At 42.8% G+C, this 21,630-nt stretch overlaps 1 protein-coding gene across 1 annotated transcript in view; it reads right to left on the bottom strand.

Moving 5' to 3' along the window:
• COMMD1 (copper metabolism domain containing 1) overlaps window positions 1-21,630 on the bottom strand; it is a gene marked incomplete at its 5' end in the record, with an annotated part of 92,455 nt that overhangs the window by 39,329 nt on the left and 31,496 nt on the right. The window lies entirely within an intron of this gene.

Raw genomic sequence — 21,630 nt, 5'->3', positions numbered from 1 at the left:
TATCATTCTGTATTTCTACTTTCAAAGTAGAAGTGCAAAAACTTCCTTAGCAGCGCTCTTTGGATATACACTCCTAGAAATAGGGATCCATTTGTATTTCAGTGAGCAGCACTTTTACACAGGCAGATTCCCATTTGCAGAAGCTGTTCTCCTGCAGCTGAAGCAGCACAAGGTAATTACACGCTGATATGCACTAAGTAAATCATTAAAAATTAGCTTCTTCTAAAGTAAACAGCATTGGCATTGCAGTGGGAATTAGATATACCTGTTGTTCAATCATCTTGGAATCAAAGAAATAAAAAAAGCCCTTTAAAAATGATTTGACAAACACATGCAGGCAGTGTGGCAGTGTTTAAGATCACCATGGTACCTGACTGCAACGCTGGCGCAGTGACAGTGACAGCAAGCCAGAGATCTGGAAGTGTTTCAAATGAGACAAACTCCAAGGCTCCCTTTTAGATTCTGATTTTCCTGGGTGGATAAAGAAATGAGAGGCAAGTGTACAAAGAAAAGATATTTTTGGTATAACTGACTGCAAGAGAAGAAACCTTGCTACTTGTGGGCTGGGGGGGAGGCAAGATAGTTATATCTTTTATACTCAGAAAATCTAGTGATGATGACTGTGTTCAGAGTCCCTGGGCATGAAACAACTCCAGGAAGATGCAGATTACACTAATATACAATTTGGTACTGTAAAAACAGTTGTGTACTCCCTCCCCTCAAAACATTCCCTTCATCTAGGAATTATTAGAAATCAAATGCCAGAGAAGTAAAATCTTTGAAGATACAAAAATAAGGAACACAATAGCATCTCTGTAAAGTCAGGAATGGAACTCATGGTTTGTAAGCATGACACTCGAGACTAACGCGTGGGTCTACCACATCTGCAGAGAAGCAAAGAATTTGTTACTCTGTGCTCCTGTGAGGAGGGAAACAAACAAAGAGCTGTGCACAGGGAAGAGCTGCTATGGCAAACAATGCAAACAGTAGTTTTGATAATGAACTAGCAAACGATAAGTGCTGCATTCCCCCCATCTCCATTCCTAACATGGAAACAACCGTCTGTATCCCAGTCCTGTGCTGGGATACAGAAGAATTATTACTCAAGTCTGACATTTCTGATATGATAGAAATAAAAAATAAATCAAGGGGAACATAGATAGTAGCACTAGTACTAAGATGAGTAATGCTGACCTCTGCATTTATTTTTAGTAAAGAATGGATTTCCATTGAAATACCAAGTTTTCTGGCCTTGCAGGAACCTCAGAAGAGATGCTCCTTGGTTATCTCCAGGTTTCCTCCACCCTGGAAACTTCCCTCACCGTCCGTAATTGATACTTTGCTCTCTGGCACACATATGTACAGTAAGTTGACAGGGGTATAGCCTTGTGAGTTTGAACACAAGCTTCCAAAAAAGATGAAACTTCACAGAGACATGTATGTTTGTGAGGGGTTGAGTTACATGTTTCTCAAAGTGAAAATTTCATCAGAGTGAAAATTTCAGAGGTAAGAAGGAACAGGAGACAAAGTGAAAAGCAGGAAAGGCCAGAATGGCCTGCTATGGCCAGATGTTTATGCAAATAGAAGACTGCATATGAAACAAAATATACTCAGAATTTATCAGGGGCATGGAGATATGCCATTAGCTTTGTAAAGCATGACGACTTCTGCCTGCGAGCACGCAAATCTCCTATCTGCACAGCCCTTCCTGTGCATGGAGGTAAGTCCACTGGTAATACAACTAGATAATCTCCAGAGGACCCTTCCAACCCCTACAAATCTGTGAGCACACCTGTAATTACAAGATGTACTTTTTCCACTCAGGTTCTTACAACTATCACTTTAATACCTCAAAATACTCTGGAAGCACCTGAAAAAGTCTTCCTGCTTATCCAGCAGTACGGATTGTAAAGATAAAGCACTTTGATTCAAAGAGGCCACAGACAACTGACTCAGTACTTTCCACCTGGTCTGTCTCTCATTAGTACCAGCCAAGTCTAAGGTTGAAACCCCAGCCTGAGAGATAAAGACGTTTTTGTACAGAAAAGAGACTATACACAAAATGCATCTTCATAATGTCAAGTCTAAGAGATTTGAAGGTTGTTTGCTTCCAGCACAAAAAGTCATGTTCCATCCACTCTGGTGACCCAACCCCTGCCTCTGTCAAAAACACTGAGTGTCAACAGGATGTGTTAACAATGCTTGTAGTGTGAAGTATGTTTACCACTAGGGAAAGGAAAAGGAAGGGAAAAAAATTGAAAAAATCTATTTCTGTATGCAACATACAGAGCCAGTCTTCTCTAAGTAAATAGGCCCGTTTGTCCATGTATGTTGACCTTCAGTTCTCAGAATTTATTTTCAAGTAAGTCCAACTCTAAAGGTCTAAAGAAGACTTTGTGCGGGCTACAGATGACAAATGAAGGAAGGGGGGAGATAGGGAAGATATGATGGTCCTTTCATTAGTTGGTATTTAATGCAACATCCGAAGACTTCATCCAACACATGCACAATTGATCCTCTCGGTAAATCTGTTAAAGACCTTGATGGCACCCTGTTTGAAGCAGAGATTGGCACATGATCCACTAGTCCAAAGGGGAAAATAGCCATCAGAAAGAACATTCAACCCTGAGCCCTAGAGCACATCACATTAGCATGCAGCATCATTTGCACAGTCTGACGTACACCTTTAAGCAAGAGCTGTTTCCGTACCTTCATGGCAAATACAGCCTGCTAAAAATGCAAGTATACTTTAAGCTGCTCTCTGCCCAATCCCAGCACTATTGCTAATCAAGTCTCCAGGGTAATAAGCCTGGATTGTGTTCATGTGTATCTCAACTAGCAAAGCTGATTCTCAATATAATCATCATCATCACGAACAAAATTATAAATCTCAGCTACATAAACTTACCACATAAAGCTCCTTATTTAGAATACATTAGAACATGCAGGCACCAAGTAACTCCTGTATGCTCCATCCTTGGTTTTGAAGCTCTACTTTGATATTGCAGTTAACCTAATCCACAGAAGAATTACACACAGGAGGTTTCATGCACAGTTTTAAGAGAAGATTTCACATGCTGCTTTGAAAAAAACCCCAAACATAAACCACAACCAGCCCAAGAACATGAGGTAATCTATTCACAGCTTCCTAGAAAAATAAACTTTGCGAGAGAAAGACAGAAACACATTTTTCGTAACACTGCACTGGTCTCAGTACAGTAACAGAGAGAGACAGCAAGTGGAGGCACCTTGCAAACCTGGAACTTCCCCTGGGAGAGCATCTGTTCTGCTGAAACAAAATGAAAGAACCAAGTTTGAGCATAAGGAGGAAGCCCGGGGAGGTGAAAATAGGGACGAAAGAGTCAGAGCAGCACCCTGGGGATGCAAGGCAGGAGGTAAAAGAGAAGAAGCAGAAGAAACGAAAGCAGAACCGGCAGGGAAAGGCAAGGGACACATAGACAGACTAAAACACATGGAGGGGCATACTGCCACTGTCAAGAGGTGACCTGCATCTCGGGATAGGCTGCAGTCTGAGCCTTCTCCAGGATTCTCTCATGGACTCTCACAAGGCAACTCTACTACATGCTCCCTCCCAACTGACCCTTCTCAAGCAGCTCCTTATTTAGCAGCTAAACCTGGAAGTAAGTCCCAACTCTACCAGCAAACCCATAACTGATACCCAGGCAATCTACAAGCAACATCTTATCATTTAGAATAATGTCGCGAGTATCTGAATAGCACATCCTTCACGTTGGCCTGCCACACACCGAACAGCCTCCCTTTTCAAACAAAATGACCTTTCTCCTGTGTCAAAGATGACAGACACTTCCTCAGACAAACACTAGTGCTAACTGTCCTGTAATGTGTTTCCAGTCTAGCTTTCCAGTCTTGCAAAATACTCACCTTTCCCAAGAAGAAAGCACAGCACCTGCCCAGGGCGTACTTCATTCACAGCTGGGCAGGCTCTAGTTTCCAGAAGCATGGATGCATTACATTTTTCCTACTATACCAGTAGAAATTAGATTTTTCTGCTTGACTGCTTACTCCCTTAGTTAAGCCTGAGAATCACTGTATTAACTAGAGTGCTTACAGCACAGTCATATGATTACATTTCATGAGGTAGAAAGCATTACCGCTTTGCACTTTCAAATTTGGAAGAAGGACGGTGTTAAGGAAAGGATGAGGTAGGACGGTACATACACTGAGAACACAAGTCTCTGGGGAAAATTCTTTAGCTAAAAGGCAGCATTTGACTTGGGTTCTAACATTAGGGGGGAAAAAAAAGAGAGGAGGACTAAAAGCCATTTCCCAGATTTTGGATCTGGAGGTATCAATATTCTGCTCCAATATACCACCACCTCAGGCATTCTCTGGCTGGAAGAATCCCACCAATATTTTCTGCAGTGGCTTATGAATATCAGGACTGTTCTGCCTTTATTTGCAGGCAGCTGTTAAGGAAACTTATTTACCCACAGGTAAATGTTCTTGTGTGCATACAGGAGGTCCGAGCCAGGATCCTCTACATGCATAATCTTTAAAAACTCTTTCCAGCCCCATTCTTAAAAACTATATTAAATAACATGAGCATCACAACACAAATTGTATCAAAATACTGCAAAATGTCAGAATTTCAGTTGCCAGGCAACCTTAAATAACCCCCTGCTCCTCTGCATATGTGCTATAATGCAGGCTGCCATGACAAGATCCAACACACTCTATTTTCCAGCTGAACTCTGTCACTGGCAGTGCCCTGGCAATGCACAAGGGCTGCGTAGTGAAGCAGGCTGCTGTCTGTGGGCTGCCTAGGCTCACTCGCTCGCATTGCACAAGGTGGAAGATGAGGAGTGAAGTAGATGGGCAACTGCAGGAAGAGAAATAAGGATCTTACGGTGTCCTGGTTTCAGTCAGAATGGAGTTAACTTCTTTTGTAGCAGTGGATGAAATGCTGTGTTTGAGAGTTAAAATGAAAGCAGTGCTGATAACACCCTGATGTTTTCAGTTGAGTCAGACAGTCAAGGACTTTCTCAGTTCTTCATATTTCCCTATTAATGAGAAAGGAGGGGATGAAGCCAGGACAGGTGACCCAAACTGGCCAAAGATCGTATTCCATGCCAATTACGCCATGCTCAGTATAAAGGGGGGCTGCTGGGAGGAGGAGCAGGGGTGGCTCCCGGACTCACGGTTTTTTGGGGGACGGTCGGGTTCCGGGACGGCTCTGGGTGGCACGGCCTGAGTTGTGGGTTCGGTGAGAAACTGCATTGTGTATCAACAGCTTCATATATTTTTTGCTCTAAAGTCCTGTTAGCATTGTTATATTGCATCTTTCTGCTATTTTAGTAAACTATCTTTATCCCAACCCATGGGCTTTTGGTTTCTTGGTTTTGGGGTTGTTATTTGCCCCTTCCTTTTCCCTTCCCTTCACACTCTCCCCCAACACCCCCACTTTTCCCCCTCCTCTCTTCCTTTGAAGAGCAGGCAGCTGCGTGGATCTCAGCTCTCAGCCGGGGTAAAACCACGACATACGGTTAAAGCAGCTGCACGATACGCCAGAGAACCAGGCTGTGTCTGTACAGGAAAGCCAACAAAGCAAGACATGCCAACAGTGTTTTTCCAGGTGGTCACTCACTGCATTCCCTGTTTGCTGCAGGCACAGTCTGAGGCATCCAAAGCCTGGTTTGCAGGACTGATGTCAGTCACAGTCAAGGGTTCGCAATGAGAAATGTGTATTTATGATGATGTAGCCTTGTCTGTATCACCAAAGCTCAGCACTCTGAGCCTTGGGTTGAGGGTTTTCAAGATGGGCACCAAAGTTAGTAGAAATCCTTGTGTTTGGGTTCTCTGCCCTCAGACTGTATCCTTGAAATGGGAATTATAATACCATCGTAACTGATTGTAACCATTTATGGGATTATTATGGCAGGAAGATGGTTTGCATAGCAGCCTCCAAAACGATAAATACTATTAAAATAAACAACAAAGATATGAATAATTTCATATTCAACACACACTGAAAACAAATGTTAAACACAAAAAAGAATGAATAAAGACAACAAACTACTTAGCAGCACCCTTTCAACAAGCCCCTTATTACTCTGGGCTGTGAATGGAATGGAGAACGTGTGGGAGAGAAACCAAACACAGACCCAAAGCCAAGCAAAGGGCATAAAAGAAAGGAGGGTGCAGAGGAGCTGCGCTCAAGCAAGGAATGGTGCCAAGTGGGATGGCAAAAGGAGAGCCCTGGTGACAAGTCTCTGCCTGCAGGAGAAAACCCTGTCCTCCAAGGGGAGGGAGGGTTGTTGGACACTGCTGTGACTACTTAAGATCAGAGATCACAAGCCAGGCTGACCCAGAGCACAGCAAGGCATCATGTGCAAGTCCCTGGCTGACACTGGTTTTCTCACACCCCATCTGCATGCAAAAGTGCTTGCAATACTCAGCCCTCTGGTCCAGCACCCTGCCTGCTCTCCCAAGTCGAAATCTCTCCTGGAAACCAGGAGAGCTCATGGAAGAACTCTGCATGTTGTCATGCAAATGGGGCATTATGAGGAACATGCAAGATGGGGCAAAAGGAACAAGGTTTGTGTTGCAGGCTTAGAGCACAGCATCACACCTCTGACAATCCCCTGCAAAAATCATCTTCCAAAAAAGCAAATGGCTGAGAAAAGCAAGGTCCAAAGATCTCTGAAACAAAGTACTGCAAAAGCCAATGGTTTAGAATAAAATACAAGGATTTGCTAAATGTAGTTTTCCTACCAGGTAGCTTCTGCATGAGGATCATAACATGCCAAGCTCCCACAGACAGCCCCGTGGCCACTGGGATGTAACAGCACCGTCCAACTCCACAGGTCCCTGAGCTAAGCTCTCCTCCAGCAGCTCTGGGGAATGGTCTCCTGCAGAGCTGAGCGAGTATTTTTGATCTCCAAGCTCTGTGCCTGGAAAAACAAGCTTCTCTTTTTTTGTTTCCCTCCAAGAGAAAAGCTTCAGGTCCTTGAAATTGATCCATTTGTCCACTGTCTTTCAAATCCTTGCCCTCAGGCAGGGTTATTGTCTTTCTGCTGTTTAATCAGCCCTAGCATCCACTCAGCTTGACTCTGTCTGCAAAGGAAAGTGTTATGACCCAAAGTGGCTTGGTCACACATCATACCCAGAGCATGATGGCATTTCAACGCTCTTGGACCGCTGCTTATCAGCACAACTGTCATGCACTGGATAAGGCATGTTTAAACCTGTAAGTACTTCTGCTCTGCAAACTTAACGCTTGTTTAGTATGACTTTATAAAAGTAACATACATTTAAAGAGGGGTTTTTTATACTTTCATTTATGTCTTGCATTCATTTTACCCTGAGAGTTTCAGTTTAATACAAGTGCTGGTCTTAGTCACCCAGCTGCCCACAATCCTTTGGCTGACTGAGTTTAATGACATTCACTCAACTGCTCTTCCCCTGGTCTCAGTGGAGGAGCTGCCTTCCTCTTCTGTTTTTGCTTCCTAGAAAACAAAAAGCTGAGACAGTTTGCCTTACCTGCCCTGAGCTGCAGTAAGCAACAAAGCTTTATCCATCAGTTCATCTCGGAAGACTGGTTAAAGCCATTGTTAAACCACTATGTGGTTCAGACAAAGGGTGGGATCTATCTCACTAGAGTTAACTATCCACGTGGCTTTGGCTAAATGTGTATCCCAATGTTTGAATGTCCCACCACCCATCGCTTTCAGGGTAGTCTCTAAGAGCCCATTATATTGCTCAATTTTCCCAGAGGCTGGTGCATGATAAGGAATGTGGTACACCCACTCAATGCCATGCTCTTTGGCCCAGGTGTCTATGAGAGTGTTTCAGAAATGAGTCCTGTTGTCTGACTCGATTCTTTCTGGGGTGCCATGTCACTATAGGACTTGCCTTTCCAGGCCCAGGATTGTATTCCGGGCAGTGGCATGGGGTATGTGTTTCTAGCCAGCCGGTGGTTGCCTTCACCATCGTAAGCACGTAACGTTTGCCATGGCGGGTTCGTGGGAGGGTGATGTAATCAATCTGCCAGGCCTCCCCATACTTGTATTTCATCCACCGTCCTCCAATACCTCTATCCACTGTTACTAGCTCAGCTCAGCCCTAGAGCTGAGCTAGTAACACCTCTTTTCTTTTCGGAGTTGGTGGAACAGATGCTTTGAGGGAGTGGTCCAATGGAACCAGATTTACCACTCCCTCAAACAGCTCCTCAGCAAGGCTGGACGCAGACATGGCTCATTGCTTAAGCTCCAACAATGGTGACCTAAACACCACAGGACAGTAATAGCTACAAGAAATAGGGCATTTTACTGCACAGAGGAATTGACTGGATTCAGTTTGCATCTTTTCTAGTGGAAAGGGTCAGGAAGAAGTGAAATAATACAGGAAGATATGGTTGCCAGTGCCTGCACCTTCAGCTTGAGAGAGCATGTGAATCAACAGCTCTTTTTCACATCCTCACAGCAGTAGGTATCACAAAAGCCAATTCTGTCAAGTGTAGTGTTTGTTCTCGTTGTATAATCAAGATATCTGTAGGCAGGAATAGGTTCCAGACTAATTAAGTTTGATCAGACTCGAGCTTTTTCCCAGACAGTTGCACTTTATAGTCATCTCTGAGCATCATGGTGATATTTACTGGGAAATGCAAGCACTCCATTTCCATAAAAGCATGCAGTTTAAAATTAGCTGCAGATAACTCAAAATGACTGCTTGGAGCAGAAATGTAATTTTCTGAAAGAGGCTATTGGTACTGAACATGATGCACTGCACTCATGATCTGTCATGCCTCATTACTTCAGACCAAGTAAGTTGGGCCCATGTAACTGGATATGCTGGAGGCTCTCCTCAATGCCGAATTCTTTTAAGATGCTGCCTTCCAGACTGAAATCTTAAAAATGAAATAAAATAAAAAAGCCATTATCAAACTCATTTTCGCACGTCCTGTGGCATATTTACAGGTTAAATAGAATGATTTTTTAATAGTTCTTAAAGCACAGCTCTGCTTTTGGAAGTGATTCAACAGAAATGGAATCAATTGACTTGAAAGTGTATTGCCTGTAAGCGCTGAAATATCACTTCAGATTTAAAGAAATAGGTATTACAGCAGCTTTGCATGTTCAACCAAGGTTCAGAAACCGTTGGAGAATTTATTCTAATTCCAGCAGTAATTTGCTAGTATCTCATTTGGTTAGGCCACTGCAAACTAAATATAGGGCAAGCATATCTCTGATTTGCATTGGTGGAGCTTAGCTATATCTGAACAAAAGGGAACATCTTGTCTCTGCCCATCTATTTCTACCTAACATAGTTTGAGAACTCAAATTACAATGCCATAACCTTCACTAGGTCTCCACTGGTATGATCTATTGCCATTTAACCATTAGGAGTGTGACAATGCATATGAGAGAAACTAACATTCACCACAGAGGTGCTTAGGATGTGCAGGGTCAGAGTAAAAACCACTACAAACTCAATTTTGTCACTGTAAACCAAGAGGCTTTACACTTTCCTCATGACTTCTGAGGAAAAACGATCCCAAAGAAGTAGCATCATTTGTATGGTTGCTTTTAAAAGTGGGACTATATTTCAAGCCTTTATTAACCACATTAATTAGATGCAATTTAAATTACACTTTCCTTGTCTTATTAACATATTAATGAATATACATCAGTGAGTCAAACTAAAAATAAATATAAGATTTGCATGTCTGATTATCTCTATGGAGTTTTGCAACTGAAAATTTTAAAGGAAGACACAAAAAAAAAATCCTTGTGCCAGGGTCTGGGCAAAATGACAGCTTGTGGAAGTTCCTTAATCAAAGGGTTGGTCTGTATCTTTTATAAGCTAAAATGAGAAACTCTTTCTAAATGAAGAGGACTTGCTCTTGGAATTATGTTCCAGGTAGTTATTTCCTCAACTTTTAAAGCAGTAAGAAAACAGGACAATGAGGATAACAACAGGTCTTAACCAAATTTCTAGAGATCTTCTCCCAGCTATATTCTTTCAGAGAAAGAAGGGGAAGCTGATGCTTCCACACACCACCTCAGTAAGTTATTTTTAAAACAAGCAAAAAAAAACCTAAAAAAAAAATAGAGGCATGCAAGGAAGCAGGGAAAGCTCTTTTAATGATTAAATTGTTGTCTGCAGTCAACTTCTCGTAACAACTGAATGACAAACAATGCCAACAAACCAGTTTGTTAAAGCTGTGACTAAGTCAAGACTCACTTGATGTTCAGCTCTACTCCTCCCTGTTCCCAGACTTCTAACATCACTCCAGGCAACTCAGCCACCTCAGTGCTTCAGCTTGCCACATTTCCCACTTAACACTGGAGAAAATAATTGGACAAGTAATAAGACAAGTATTTCAATCATGTTTCTCCTTAATGACTGTTATAAATGCGTAGCTGAGGAGTTTTCTAAAAACAAAGAATACTAACGCTGCTAGCTTGCTAATAGGAAGATTCTTCTGTTCTTACAATCTTAGCAGGTTCCCACCTCCAGATACCATTTTAGATCATTTCCAAATCAGATACCTTTTCTACACTTTTCCATATTAGGTCTGCAATCCCAAACTCATCCAACAGCCGTGTGTCTCATTTTCTATTCCTCCTCCATTCTTTGAGGAAACACCAACACTTTGGAAAGGTTATCCTTAGTGCTCATGGAAAGCCGCTTTTTTTCTCACGTTCAGAGACCACCAGCTAGGACTGAAAACAGGTCATCCTTTGAATATCTGCACTTAAAAGGGTATGTCAAAGTTCTCCATTCCTTTTGCTCAATTTTGTCCTGACCTTGTCCCTTCAACAAATTGATCCAGATTGAAAATAATTTGGGAAAAAAATGAGGGTGGGGTGGTGTTGACCACAAAAAAAAAAAAATTGGACTCACTCAGACAGTTTTGACTTTCAACTCTGTAAATGAGTAACTACCAGGGTAGTGCAATGATGAGAGCAGGCAGCAAAGGTAAGTCCACATCACTGCAAGGAAAAGACCTGTAACCCAAATATGTGATTCCCTCATGGTAGTTCTATTTACTGCCTTCTGTTTGGACTATGTTTTTAACATGAGAAAGCAAAGGCCAATGTACTAAGGTGCACCCGTAAGAGAAATCCATGTAATAGGGAGGTAAGCAAACCTGTAAATGCAGATCACAGAATCATAGCATTGTCTTGGTTGGAAGGGACCCTTTCGATCATCAAGTCCAACTGTCACCGTAACCTGCTATATACTACCAGTGACCCATGTCCCTCAGCACCACATCCAACTGCTTTTAAATACCATGAGGGATGGAGACTGCACCACCTCCCTGGGCAGCCCATTCTAATGCCTAACAACCCTCTCTGTGAAGTTTTTCCTAATATCCAATCTAAACCTCCTCTGCTATAACTTGATGCCATTTCTTCTTGTCCTATCACCTGTCACTGGGGAGAAAAGGTCAGCCCCCACTGCTCCACAACCTCCTATCAGGTAGTTGTAGATGAAATGGTTGAGCTTCTTTAGTGCAAACTCCCACCACCCACCTGCTGAAAACCTGACATATAGAATGTGGAAGTTGATATCTGCAAAGAGAGTCTTAACTTACTCCCTTAGGAAGGGGCCTGAATATCTCCCAGATTCTTTTTCTTGCTGGCATCTACAAGTCCCTAGTGAGCACTGCTAGTAGCATAAACTGATAGCAGATACAACATCTGCAGCAGGAATGAGAGTTTGCTTTTACAGAGACACAGTGCTAGTATTCCAAACATTTCACATGTTGATTAACTACATTTCTGTACAGGGAACTCGTTAATGCCAAAGCATTAACACTCAGTTACCAACTGCCAAGGCCAGGTTTGTACATCAACAAATTCCAGCAGCTACCAGTGAAACCCCTCTGTTAGACATTTTTGTAAAGGGAACGATAAGAGGAAAAGGAAGGAAAAAAGAGGGATGTTTATGTTTTTTCCATTTTTCACTAGAGTGAGACAGATGAGTAGAAGCCCTAGAAGGATGGAAAGCAACAGCTTGCTAGAAGTTAGAAGAGAAAGATCTCCTCGATAGAACGGTTTTACGGAGAACTGCTTATGAATTGCATTCTCCTGTTGCCCATGCCTTCTGCTGCCTAACTTACTAATAGAACCTCTCACCACGTGGGAATTCAATTTGTGAAGAAAGGTGAAAAAACAAAGCTGCCGGCAGATACCATACCAGCTGCTCAAAAGAAATGACACAGGTTTGCTCTTCCCTCAAAAAACCCAAGACATGCAGAGAAACAGCACGTTTCATGCTACAGTTTGCAGGGACTTTTGCTTTGCTACTGTGGACTGTGTGGGGTTTTTTGTTGGATCAAGTCTTGCACAGCCAAAGCTGGAGTCCGGGTTTTACGAAGACTCTGTCTGTGTATATATATAAAACTATCATATATAAAGTCAGACTAAAAAGAACTTAAATGAATGAGCAACAAAGAGTGTAAGTTAGAAGCATTTCTCCACAATTCCATGCCAGCTTTCCAATTCTTTATCTTCTGATACATTCTCCTGCAGCAGCTCTTCCTAATTAAAGTAAGAAATGGCAAGACCACACCTGGAATATTGTGTCCGGTTCTGGGCCCCTCAGTTCAAGAAGGACATAGAACTCCTTGAAAGAGTCCAGCACAGGGCCACCAAGATGATTAAGGGAGTGGAACACCTTCCTTATGATGAAAGGCTGAGGGAGCTGTGCCTCTTTAGCTTGGAGAAGACTGAGGGGTGACCTTATTAATTCTTATAAATATGTAAAGGGTGAGTGTCAGGAGGATGGAGCCAGGCTCTTCTCAGTGATGTCCAATGATAGGACAAGGGGCAACAGGTTCAAGCTGCAGCATAGGAGGTTCCATGTGAATATAAGGAAAACTGTGAGGGTTTTGGAGCACTGGGACAGGCTGCCAAGAGAGGTTGTGGAGTCTCCTTCTCTGGACACATTCAAAGCCCACCTGGATGTGTTCCTGGGTGACCTAATCTAGGTGATCCTGCCCTGGCAGGGGGGGCTGGACTAGATGATCTTTTGAGGTCCCTTCCAACTCCTAATGTTCTGTGATTTCTTCTATGAAAAACCTGTTCTTAATCACACCCCTGAACACTAATATTCAGGGATCTCAAGAGAGACCATGAAAAACCTGGAAGGATCTCCAAAGCGCTCTTCAGTGGCAACGTGGCACACTGTCAAGAGTGGGAAGCCTGGCCAACTGGCAAAACAACAATTTTAAATGTACTTGGCTAGGCTGGGCCTGTAAAAACAAGATGCTTTGTCAGCCAATGCAGTGGGCACTTATGTTCATAGCAACTGCTTCCCCCCCCCCCCCCTTAGTTTTCTAAGAACAAATTACCTGCTACTGTTCACATCCAAAGTCCTCTGAAGATGGCCAGCAACACCAGAGCAAAGATGCAGAGAGGTTAGTTGTTTCGATTTGACTTTACAGGAAAGAAATTCCGCTTTTGAAAAACATTTTCATGAGAACCAAGCAAAACTCTTCACTTTTGTTGAAAAGATATTAATGGAGATTACAGTTTTTGGTCCTTCAACCACGTTTTCTTTTCCTTGAAGGCCTCCTGGGGTAAATATATTTCATAAAATATATTTATTCTGGGATTTATCCTGAGATAAATTATTTCATAAAACAGAATGCATTGGCTTTCACAGCCAAACCACATGCTGCTGGTTTAATAAAAGGTGGGCAGTATCAGAAGAAATCATTAACTCCTATATATTTACACCTAGGAGGCCTCACACCAGCGAATGCTTTCTTTGGGTCTTCAGCAGTTGGCAGCAGAGCAGCCAACAGACCTAATGTGCAAACACTGCAAAGCTGCTTTTTAATAAGCCAAGAACTGATCACATTGGTCAAGCACGGTCCCCTCTGCCTCCTGCTCCAGGCTTCGTACAAGTACAATGAAAAACAGTGGCATTATTTGATCTACCTTTTCCGTTCCAGTTTTACCTCACCTTAAGTAAAATCTGCAAAGACCTTTCCTTCATACATTAAATCTCCACCTCTCCAAACCTTAAGCTACATTTTGCCTCAATTAAAGCCTGGCTTTGCTGCAGTGAGGTTAGAAGACGTGGGAAATGCAGAGCTGCTCCTCCACCCTCCGGCAGTGACCCAGGCCAGACAGCATGCTCTGCAGAAGGCAGAAACTCTGATGAGGCTCATTTAAGAGCAGGGTCGCGCAGCCAAATGGCACCAGTCTGTACATAATGTGCTTGTGCAAATGTAATGCTTTAATCTGCATATTCACAATTGATCTCTATACAGCTCCAGCTCCATGGTGGGGAGGGACTGCATGGACAGTGGACTTGTCTGTGATTATTTACACAATGGCAGTAGTGCAAGCCTCACGCTGAAACTGCTCTGCCAACCCGCCTCAAACCAAGCCATTCCTGTGGTGATGGGGAGGTTATGCAATTTAGGGTCTTTGAATCACCCATTTAATGCAAAATGATGAGGAAGCACAAGAAACCATTCTCTAAGCTCATTAGCAACACAGGAACTTTCTTCTTAGAAAACAGCCAGAGCTGCAGAGGTGTGGAAGCTCATCAGCCATCATTGCATCCAGCCTCTGCAAGGTGTTATCTTTAAACACAGTCAGCTTTTTTCCTGCCTCTTAAGCACAACATTCAGTGTCACACTTCCCAAAGAACTGCTCTTCTCTTGCTGAAACTGAACTCCCGATTTCCTGATGCAGAAGTTCCCGTATTCAGACTGTACTAAAGCACAAAAAGCAAAAGAAACAGGTTCTCAGCTCCATCTTCCACGTGAGGCTCGGTTCTGAAGTGCATACAGCAGATGGATTAAACAAGGAGCATGAAACCATCCCTTTCACCTGAAAGCCTGCAGGCTTAATGCTCAGGCCTGTTATGGGAAGACACTGACTGACCACAGTGATTTTATCCTGCTTGTTTCCTGAAGATCTCAAAGCATGCAACTCCGCAAACTCTCAGGGTAACCTGCTCCTGCCCTGCAGGATTAGCTAAGAAGGTTGCAAAGTTATAGAAATGCTTTCAGTAGGGGCACGAGGACAAGAAGATCAGACCCTTCTGACTCACTCCTAAATGCGTAGTGCTGACTCCAGAAAAAGGTGTAACTGAGTGATGAAATGCATTTGCTGGAGATAACCTGGGTGCCCAAGTCTCAGCCTTATCACAAACTGCATCCCAAGGGTGCAGGAGACAGCTCTGGAAGGTGTTTCATCACAGCTACATGGCGTTTCATTGCTGCATGAGAATGCCAGACTGATGCTAGATCACAAATTAGTTGTTGGTCATGCGAGATGCATAACAGATGGCAAGTTCCCTGTCATAATGTCCACAACCTCAGTACTTTTTCTAAGCAGGCAAAAAATTTCAAGGGTCTGGGAGTGAACCTGAATTTAGGCTGATGCATCGTTATGATAACATCTATCCTCACCCAGCTCACCTTCAACTAATCCAGAATTCTCCACATAATACTCTTTGCTCAGCTACAATCAAAAATATTTACGTCTCACTTAAATTTCTCTATTTAACTACTTCCAGAGTAAAAACAGTTGATGAGGAATTAGCACACATGCATGCATGTGTACTGTGCCCAGTTCTGGAGTCCCCAGCCTAAGAAGGGCATGGAACTGTTGGAATGGGTCCAGAGGAGGGCCACAAAAGTGATTAGAGGGCTGGAGCACTTCTCCTATGAAGACAGGCTGAGAGAGTTGGGCTTGTTCAGCATGGAGAAGAGAAGGCTCCAGGGAGATCTTACAGTGGCCTACCAGTACCTGAATGGGGCTACAAGAAAGCCGTGGAAGGACGTTTTAGAAGGGCATGTGATAGGACGAGGGGGAATGGTTTGAAATAGGAAAGGAGTAGATTTCCATTGGATATTCGGAAGAAATTCTTCACTACGGGTGAAGGTGAGGCACTGAAACAGCCTGCCCAAGCAGGTGGTGGATGCACCCTCCCTGGAGGTGTTCAAGGCCAGGTTGGATGGGGTCTTGAGTAGTCTGGTCTAGTAAGGGTGTCACAGCCCATGGCAGGGGGAATGGAACTAGATGCTCTTTAAGGTCCCTTTAAGGTCCTGAAGCCTGTTAGCACCACTAGCTGTAGAATATCCTTGCTTCATATAGGATGAACAGATGAGGTACACATCTAAAAATAGTCAAATATATATGGCGGAGAAGTGGCAATTCAAGTCAGACAGTTATTTAACTATTATCTCAATTTAATGCTCTTATCTCTGTAGCATATTTACACTTAGAAATCTCAATGGCCACAAGTAACACAGTTCTTTTCTTGTTCTCCAAGTTTCACTTTGCTTCCAGGACAAAGTGACAAAAATTGAACTGTCAAAGCAAAGGACTGGGGAGTATGCCATGCAGAGGATTAAGGAAATAACTGAATTAAGTCAGTCAACTGTGTTCCAGTTTTCTCTGTGCTGAGTGACCCGTTGCCCTCCCTGGTTTTTATTTGCTTTTGCACTGTACTGCCTTATGTAACTGTTCCCTCCAGCTCATAAATTTCCAAGGTGAACAAAAGCTCAAGTGATTACATTCAGCTTGGCCACAATATAAAACCCATACTGGGTTTTATATTTTTTTAATCACGTAGAAGTATTAAGGCCACTCTGGTTAACCTGATCAATTTGGCTTCTAAATGCCCGTGCTTTCCCATTTTTGCCCAGAACAGTATTTCCGATAATGTTAATAACTACAAAGATTAAAACGGATTAAGGCTGGAAAGGAAAAACAGTTTGGTGGTTGCTTTCCTTCCCCTCCACAGGCCAGGCTGCCCTTATTTTGGTTCAGGTACCCAGAATTGCTCTTCATCTCCCTAAGCATCTCGTTGCCACTATCAATATCTTCCCAAAGGTAGTCTGTCTTTTCAGAATACATCCTACATAAAAAAGACTGGAAGTCCATTATCTGAAGTTATTATCAGTGATAGCTCTGAAGCAGGCTGACCTGGGGTCACGCAGAGGCAAAAGCAAGCGTAGCTGTAATCCTTCCTCCCTACAGCATGAGTTTACCCGTGGCATTTTCTCGATCTGACCTTTCTTCAGCTGTGAAAGCTCTTGCTGGAGATAACCACAGCCTAGGGAAAGCAAGAGACCCATGCTTACAAAAACGTGCAAAACACCAACAGATCCCCTGTGGCATTCAGTTTGTAATTCTAGCAAAGTAATGAGATTTATAACAGCTAAATCATAAGATGTTTTATTACACTGTGAAAGCATGTTCCATTTTAGTATCTGTCAACGTGTGTGAATTAAGCTTGTAATTTGTTTACAGCACAGCTGATACAGGTTTCAACCTGAATTTGTGTAGAATATACAAACTTATCATGTCAGAAACAATTCTGATCTCCCCAAATTTACTTCAAGACCTACTTCACTTTTTCCCCAAACACTGAAAGAACTAAAATCTTCATAGTCACAAAAACTGGAAGTTGATGAAAATTTTGAATCCCGATAGCATTCTACCTCCCATGCGCAACACTTGACAATTGTCTATGTTCATTATGAATTTCTTCCTCTTCTCAATTATTATTATTTTCTACATCCATTCGCAGAGAGCATATGTGATATACCCTAGGTGAATCCTGAGATGACCATTTTACTTTTTCAGTATCACTTCAGCTCTTGCAGTGGCAAAGGGTCATTTCATCTAGTAATTCCTTTCACCAGAAAGTATTTATCTCCCTGGTGATTGTTTAAAGTAACGATCAAAATACAGTTGGCACTAGCTGTCTAATAGACTGTCAATTTATCAAGAGTCTGTTATGAAGGCCTGTCTGTTTTTTTAAAGGAAAAATTTTGGTTTATATGTAGATAAACATCCCTGATGGTTTCAGGCTTCAGAAAAATTGCATGGAATAAGAGGCTGCTCTTAAACTGAGAAGAATGATCCAAATTTGGTAACATATGCTGTGGCTTCATCATTTGCTATATAGAACTATCTATTGTATACTGGGGTAAGAGAGAGTGACATATATATATATATATACACACACACATACCACTACCATATACCACTAAGTTTTAGGATACCTCTGATGGGAAGACATTTTAGAGAAGACACATACAATACTTTGTGAGAAAATCCACTAATCCATAATCCTGATGCGATTTCCTCAGGTCTTTATGGGAATCCTGCAGTGGAATCCCAGACTTCATGTTAAATTATGGTAGAAAATATTCTTTGCTCATAAAACATGCTTAACATCCCACAAAACTTCAATAAAAATGCTATTACATGGATTACTGGTATCTTAAACACTGAAAAGAAATGCATGTGAAAATACTCACTCTGTAAGTAAGTTCAAGCATAAAAGCCAAGAGCAAATACTCAGGCTAATCCACAACATTTGATCAGTCTCGGATATTAAACTGCAACATATGTAATGCTGCAGGAAAATAAAACTTACTGGCAAATCAGCTGAGAATATTAGGGGGAAGAATACCACCCGTAAGGAAAGGCATATCTCATAGGGAAAATAATGTGACAAAGTCCACAAAACAAGTTTAAACACGTCTTGACACCAAGCTGCAGTGCAAAACCCAATGCATTTATTTTCTATCAGCAACAAGGTCAGATAGAAATCCGTGACTGAAATCTGCAGGTAACCTCACATTGCGTAGCAGTGACCGTTCACCATATGGAGCAGCACTGCTGCAGCAGGGCAGGAAGGGCAGGAGAAGGGCACCTCTCCAAGCCCACTCCGCTGTCCCTCCCGGCAGATTTGCGTCCGGTTGAAATTTCATGCCAAAAGAGCTTTACAGTGATGCTCAGAGAGGGAGAACAAGATTAAAAAGGATGTAAAGAAGGGGGCAGGGAGCTACAGACGTTTTAAGAGAAAACCAGCAAGGTACAGAGATACAGGAGGATAAAATCATTGTGCAAAAGAAAAGGTAGGCTGTTCAAAAGGAAAGAACGGACCGGCAGCGATGAGCACTGCATATCATGAACAGATGAAGGCAAATGCAGGCTAAAGTGCAACTGCTTTAGGATTTTATTTTTAGTCATATTGTTAAAGAAAAAGGGCTTTCAAAGCAGAGTACTTGATGGCTAGCACGTTCATCTGCCTTTCACCAGGATGTACAAAGACTGTATCACCAGCATAAATGAAACTGTAAATGTAGCTGTAAAATCTTTACTGAAGAACAAGAGGTCAAACTGCAAGCCACAGATCCTGAACCGAACTTCCCAAAGCTTGGAGCACCAGTATTTCTCAATGCTTCTCATTAGAAGTGTTTTTAAGAGCACCTAGAGGAAAGAATTCATTTCCTCCTATTTTCAGTAATACCAAGGACAGCAAGAATCAACGCATGCAATTCTCAACCCCAAAAACATGCCTCTTCCATCAGAACGCATTAATGAAATTTGACCTAATTCATGAAACTCAGTCTACTGACATTTACAAATCAGACACTTCAAGTTCCCCATTTCTACCCATATTAGGTCTTACACATACAATCTTTCCATCATGAAAGAATGCACCGATTAATGTTCAGTGATGGCAGACAGAAAGCGAGGTCCCTTACTGAAGCAGAAGGAGCAGACAAACCCCACCAAACTGCCTGACTTTCTGCGGGCAGAGATCTAAATCCAGTCCAGAGACACCAAGAAGAACCAGAGCGACTTTAAATTCTGGAAAGGTACATTTTCTACCTAGTGTTTCTTTGCTTCTGTTGAAGCCTCTGAAATATTAATGTCAATTCATTACACATCAATGCATTTGTACACTCCCCTGTTATCAAATGTCCAAATGAAAATAAGTCTGTTCTGAATAATTTACTCCTGAATCATCAGCCCACTTTCTTCTGCAATCACATCTATGACTGACAACCTTTCACAAAAGATGTTCTCTCTGTTAAGTTTCTGAAAGGTACCAGCGTACGTGTATTTGATGTGCTACAAAACCTGATACTTCAGACAGATATAGATGTGCTAACAACAAAGTAAAAATAAAAGCTATAGATAAAGGCTATAAAACATGATGGTTCTAAGTTTGCGGGCTGGATGCAGTGTACAAGAACTCACTCAACCTCCAACAGTCAAGTCACTGCAACCACCTTTCCAGGAGGTCCCTCTTTCCAGGAGGTCCCCAAACACTTGAGGGAAGATGCTGACAGCTGGATGAACTGTTCTGGCAACCCACTTGGCTGCAGTTTCAGTCCTGGGGTTCTCCCCGCTCCTGTACCTCAGTGTATCACATGCTGCAGACTGCCTTAGCCAAAAGCTTTGCGCCAGAAAATTTATTTAATCCAAAGCTAAAAATTATGTGAAACCGCAGGTCCTTACAAAAAAAAAAAAAAAGCCAATTTTGACTCAAGTGCTGAAAATTCTAATTACTCCGTGATTACTTCTCTAAGTACCAGCCTGCCTAATACCCTTCCTCGCTCTGGGTGTCAGACTTGCTGACAGCTCACTACTGTGCTGCCCTCAGCAAAGGAGACAAAAGTTCTGCCCGATGGAAATTTAAAAACCACTTTCACACAACCACTCCCTTTGGTACATTTGAAATAGGAAGCTGCATTGCTCAAATAATTCGTCATGGTCTTGTTGCTGGGCTATTCTGTAAGAAAAGTTACAGTGCCTCAGAAATGTGTATTCACATCCCCTTTCTCTTGCTGCATGGGGGTTATTTTTTCCTTCCTCCTTCCAGTTGTGGGCAGCAATGTTGGGAGGATCAGATGGACACCATCCATTAACACTTGGCTCTGTGGCTGGTGTCACCACGACAATTTTGGCTTTTTTGAGAGTGGAATGGCCTGTACAGCACCAGGTTTGATGAATTCAGAGGGGAAAAAATAGACTTTGCCCAGGAGCTGGCGGAGCTCATTGACAGAGCTATAAGGGGAAGGGCCATCACAGCAATGTGTTGGGAATTAAGGAAGACAGGCAGGCAGGGGAGACAAGGAGGGGATGTCACCCTCTATTGTCAGTGACCAGCTGGAGTGCATGCAGCTCCCTCTGGGATTAGATGAGGGGCCAACCAAGAGTGAATATGGGTCAGGATTAAAAGGAGCGCAGAGACAGAAGACACCATAGTGAGGGTCTGCTAACGGCCTCCTGACCAGGGAGACTCAGTGGATGAGGGCTTCTATAGACAGATAGGAGTAGCTACATGTTCACAAATGCTGGTCCTCATGGGGGGCTTCAGTCACCCTGATATCTGTTGGAGGGACAACATGGCAGGGCATAAGCAATCTGGAAAGCTCCTGCAGTGCATCCATGATATCTTCCATCGCCAAGTGATAGAGAAGTCAACAAGGAGTGGAAAGTTGGAGAGGGCCTGTTTATCAGGGAGTGTAATGATGGGACAGGGGGTAATGAGATTACACTAAAAAAGGTTGCATTTAAATTAGACATTAGGAAGAAAATACTTACTATCAAGGGGAGTGAGGCCCTGGCACAGGCTGTCCAGAGAAGCTGTGGCTGCCCCCTCCCTGGCAGTGTTCAAGGCCAGGTTGGATGGGGCTTTGGGCAACCTGGGCTGGTGGAGGGTGTCCCTGCCCATGGCAGAGGGTTGGAACTAGATGCATTTTGGCATCCCTTCTAACCCAAACCATTCTGTGATTCTATGAAAGAAATATAAATGTACTTGCCAACTGACATGACCACAATAATCCATTACCAGGGAAAAAAC

Source organism: Gallinula chloropus (genome assembly GCF_964237585.1).
Source record: "Gallinula chloropus genome assembly, chromosome: 3".
Lineage (NCBI taxonomy): Eukaryota > Metazoa > Chordata > Aves > Gruiformes > Rallidae > Gallinula > Gallinula chloropus.
Note: the sequence above shows the minus strand (reverse complement) of the source record. Positions and strands in the feature narration are given on the sequence as shown.